The 5,054-nt window shown below is 42.4% G+C and overlaps 1 protein-coding gene across 10 annotated transcripts in view; it reads left to right on the top strand.

Moving 5' to 3' along the window:
* The window catches only part of MARCH8 (membrane-associated ring finger (C3HC4) 8, E3 ubiquitin protein ligase), a 126,851-nt gene that overhangs the window by 100,785 nt on the left and 21,012 nt on the right, over nt 1-5,054 (top strand). The gene's annotated exons all lie outside the window — the stretch shown is intronic.

Consider the following 5,054-nt stretch of genomic DNA (forward strand, 5'->3'; position numbering starts at 1 on the left):
AGGGAAGGGAAGGGAAGGGAAGGGGGAAGGGAAGAAAAGGGGGAAGGGAAGGAGGGAGGGAGGAAAGGAATGAATGAAAGACATAAACTTGCTGATACAGTTCTTTCATCTGCCCTGGGACCACACAATGAGGTGTGTCGCGGTTATGTTTTTCTAGTGAGGCAAATTCTGAGCGTGTGGTGGGGGCAGTGACTAATTGGAGAAAACGCTGTTTCTTCTAGTAGAAATTATTTACTTTCAGGTGAAAGAAATCTCAGGGAGTCACCAGAGAATCTGTCTCCTCAATTAGGAGTGCATTTGACTGATAGTCACAAAAAGCCAACTCTGGTGACTTAAATAATTATAGATTTATGTGGTTCCATGACAAGATGTCTGGAGGTAGATGTTGCTAACAGAGGTGCCGGGACCCAGGCACTTTCTGTTCTCTCTGTGCCACCTTCCTTAGCGCATTAGCACCTCATGCTAGCGCCTCATGGTCTCAAGTGGGAGCTGGGCCTCCAGGCACCATGGCTGTGGCCCTGGCAGGAATGAGTGATGAAGGTGTAGCAGCCGAGAGTGACCCTTTTCAGGAGGAAGGCAAAGCTTTCTCAGAAGCCCCGCCCGGCTGCCTGGCTGCTCACTTCTCACTGGCCAGAAGAAAAGTTTGTGAGCCACTGGCTTACAGTTTCTTAGGGACATTTTATGGGCTTGCACGGGCCTGGGGTAGAGGGATTCTGTGTTGCACTGTGAGGGCTTGGGGGTTAGATGGGCAGGGATTTACTAGCCATGAGACTTTGAGGAAGAACCCTTCTTGGAGCTTTAGTTTCCTGATGAGTAAAATTAGGGCAATAATACAACCTTCAGGGTTGCTGTGAGTCTTAGGGATAATGTTTGCAAGGAGCCGTGGGGCAGCTCTCTCCTTGCAGTGAGTCAGTAAACTGACTCTTGTTAAACGTTGTTGACCCCTGGTGATCTTAGGTTGATTGAGTAAGGATAGTTCTTAATGGTAGCTGTTATTTTATTACTGATGATTATTTTATCCTTCACAGTTCTGTGAAATGTGCCATTGGTATCTTGATAGGGAGGGCTTGTGTTGAATCTATAGACTTCTTTGGGTAGTATGGACATTTTAATGTTAATTCTTCCTATCCATGAATACAGTGTATGCTTCCACTTATTTGTATCTTCTTCAATTTCTTTCTTCAGTGTCTTACAATTTTCTGAGTACAGAACTTTTACATTCTTGGTTAAATTTATTCCCATTTTTTGAAGCAGTAGTAAATGGGATTTTTTTTTTTTTTAGTTTTGCTTTCTGTTTGTTAACTGTTGATTTATAAAGATATCTGTTTGTTGGCATTTCTAGATATTTATTTTGTACCTGCTATTTTAGTGAATTCATTTATCAGTTCTAGTATTTTTGTGCAGAATCATTAGGGTTCTCTATGATGTCATCTGCAAATAATGTTTTACTTCTTACTTTGAATTTGGATGCCTTTTCGTTCTTCTTGTCTGATTGCTGTGGCTAGGACTTCGAGTAGACTTCTAAACTGTGTTGAATAACAGTGGTGGAAGAGGGCATCTCTGTCTTGTTCCAGATCGTAAGGGAAATGCTTTTAGTTTTTGCTCATTGAGTATGATGTTGCCTGTGGGTTTGCCATATCTGTGAGGTATATTCCCTCTATCCCCACTTTACTGAGAGTTTCTATTGTAAATGGGTGCTGGGTTTTATCTGATGCCTTTTCTGCCTCTATTGATATGATCATGTGATTTTTATCATTCATTTTGTTTGTGATGTATCACATTTATTGATTTGCGGATATTGTACCAATCTTGCATCCTTGATCATGGTGTATGATCTTTTCAGTATATTGCTGGATTCGGTTTGCTAATATTTTGTTGAGGATTTTAGCATCTATATTCATCAGGGATATTGGCCTCTAATTTTATTTCTTTATAGTGTCTTTATCTAGTTTTAGAATTAGGATAATGCTGGCCTTGTAAAATGAACTTGGGAGTCTTTCCTCCTCTTGAATTTTTTGGACTAGTTTGAGGATGATAGGTGTTAGTTCTTTGAATGTTTGGTAAAATTGACCTGTAAAGCTATCCAATTGAGGACTTTTGTTTGTTGGGAGTTTTGTGATTATTACTTCAATTTCATTAGTTGTAATTAGTTTATTCAGATTGTCTGACATCAGAGAAATGTAAATTATAACTACAATAGATATCACCTTGTCAGAAAGCTGTCATCAAGAAATCAACAAACAATGTTGGCAAAGATGTGGAGAAAAGTGAACCTTCATGCACTGTTAATGGAAATGCAGATTGATGCAGCCACTATGGGAAATCTTATGGAATTTCCTAAAAAAATTAAAAATGTAACTGCCTTGCCCTGGCCGTGTAGCTTAGTGTTTGAGTGTTGACCTATGAACCAGGAGGTCATGGTTTGATTCCTGATTGGGACACATACCTGGGTTTCGAGCTCAATCAATGATTCTCTGTTATCATTGATGTTTCTGTCTCTCTCTCCCTTTCCCTTCCTCTCTGAAATCAATAAAAATATATTTTTTAAAAATGGAACTGCCTTATGACCCAGTGATTCCACTTCGAGAAATATATCCAAAGAGACCCAAAACACTAATTTGAAAGAATACATGCACCCCTATATTCATTGCAGCATTATTTAAAATAGCCAAGATTTGGAAGCAGCCCAAGTGTCCAACAGTAGAGGAGTGAATAAAAAAGCTGTAGTGTGTTTACACAATAGAATACTACTCAGCCATAAAAATAGAAGGAGAGCTTACCTTTTCCGATGGATGGACCTAGAAGGTATTATACTCAGTGAAATAAGCCAGTCAGAGAAAGACAAATACCATATGATTTCACTTATATATAGAATCTAATGAACAAAATAAACTAACAAACAAAATAGAAGTAGATTCATAGATACAGAGAGCAGGCTGACAGCTGAGGGGTTTGTGGGGTTGGGTGAAAAGGGTGAAGGAATTAAGCAAAAAAACACACACACAACCAAACTCATAGACACAGACAATAATAGTAAGGTGATTACCAGAGGGAAAGGGGGTAGTGGGATTTAGAAGAGAGTATGGGGGTGATAAATGGTGATGGAGACTTGACTTGGAGGGGTGAACACATAATACAGTATACAGATGTATTATAGAATTTTATACTTGAAACCTATATAATTTGATTAACTAATGTCACTCTAATAAATTCATTAAAAATCCTGTATAATAAAAGGCCAGTCACCATAAGTGTAATGACCTGAATGACCAGAGACCAGAACCACCACGGCCCCTTGCCGGGCTGGACTCGTCCCCAAGCAAGTGGTTAGGGGCTATCAGGCAGGCAGGCAGATGGTTAGGGGTGATCAGGTAGGCAGGTGAGCGGTTAGGGGTGATCAGGTAGGCAAATGGCCCTTTGCAGGGCTGGCCCCGCCCCCCAGCAAGCAGTTAGGGGTGATTAGGTAGGCAGGCAAGTGGTTAGGGGTGATCAGGTAGGCAGGAGAGTGGTTAGGGGTGATCAGGTAGGCAAATGGCCCTTTGCAGGGCTGGCCCCGCCCCCCAGCATTAGGGGTGCTCAGGTAGGCAGGCAAGTGGTTAGGGGTGATCAGGTAGGCAGGAGAGTGGTTAGGGGAGTTCAGGTATGCAGACGGCCCCTCGCAGGACTGGCCCCACTCCCCAGCAAAGAAAGAGGGAGGCCCAGGGTCACCGGAGGCAGCGACTCTGTGGCAGGTGTGTGGCGGCCAGTGATCACCCCGCAGAGGGAGGCCCAGCCAAGCCATTGCACCCCACACCTGTTGCCTGTAGAGGGAGGCCACCAGTGGCAGAGGGTGGGGGGGAGAGGGTACAGATGGCAAGCAGTGGCAGTGGTGGGGGTGGGGCCAGCTGCCTGCAGCTGGGGGAAGGAAAGCCCCGATAGGCCCTGGCCTAGGGACCTTACCTGAGGGATCCCGGATTGTGAGAGGGTGCAGGCCGGGCTGAGGGCAAGAATTTTCATGCATCGGGCCTCTAGTAAATAAAAAAAATGGTATCTAGGTTGTGGTGGTCCTCTTAGAGAGTAATAAAGGAAGAATATTGGGACATTTAAGCCATTTTGATGGCAGAGTCTTCACCCAAAACAAAATCACACAGTACTTTGTTTTGTACTAATGATAATGATGTTAGTGGATATCGTGTACTGAGCCTCTGTTACGAGTGCAAGGTTTCTTGAAATTTGTCACCTCTTCCTGGTTGCCCATCCTAACCACCTGAGTGGTCCCCCTCGTCAACATTTCATATTTTATTTTTTTCTGTTGCTCTCCCCCCCCCCCACACACACACACGTAAGGTCCATGTGCATGGACTTGTGTTGTTTACCCCTAAATCTTTAGAGTCAAGGATAGAGTCTAGCCCTGGAGGTTCTCGGCACATGCTTGTTGAGTGCATGTTTGCATGGGGTTGTGGAAGGCTCTATGCCAAGCCCCCTGTTCCTCTTCATTGGCATTATCACCTTCTGGGTCCAAGCCTCCTCAACTATTGCAGTAGCTTCCCAAGAATCTTCTACATTCTTGCCACCTCCCAAGTTGTCCACCTAGCAACCAGGTAAATAGAACTGTAATGCTTCTCTTTTTGTGGCTTCTTATTGCATTTAGAGTGATGTGCCAAATCTAAGATGATCTGGTCCCCTAAACTCTTTTTTTTAAATTAAAGTTTTTATTTTGTCTACAAGAAACCCATTTTATATATTTAGGGTGTCCCAAAAAGGTGTGTACACACTTGAACAGCTGATAACTAACTTAATTTTCACTCCTTGTCAGGTTTAACTGACTTGAAATAATGGGTAAAGCCAGACTAAGCTTTGAACAAATAAAATTTATCCTAAAATGTCACTAGACATTTTTTATGAGGATACATGAAAGATAAAGTTTACAGCACAAAACTAGCAACAGTTGATGAATTGAGGGCACACAAATACTGAACAAAATGATTCTTTTTTTAAAATTTTGTTTTATTGTTTAAAGTATTACAAAGAGTATTACATATGTCTCCTTTTTTTTTTCCCCTTTGACCTTCCCC

The sequence above is a fragment of the Myotis brandtii genome, unplaced genomic scaffold (genome assembly GCF_000412655.1).
Source record: "Myotis brandtii unplaced genomic scaffold, ASM41265v1 scaffold1032, whole genome shotgun sequence".
NCBI classification, from domain to species: domain Eukaryota; kingdom Metazoa; phylum Chordata; class Mammalia; order Chiroptera; family Vespertilionidae; genus Myotis; species Myotis brandtii.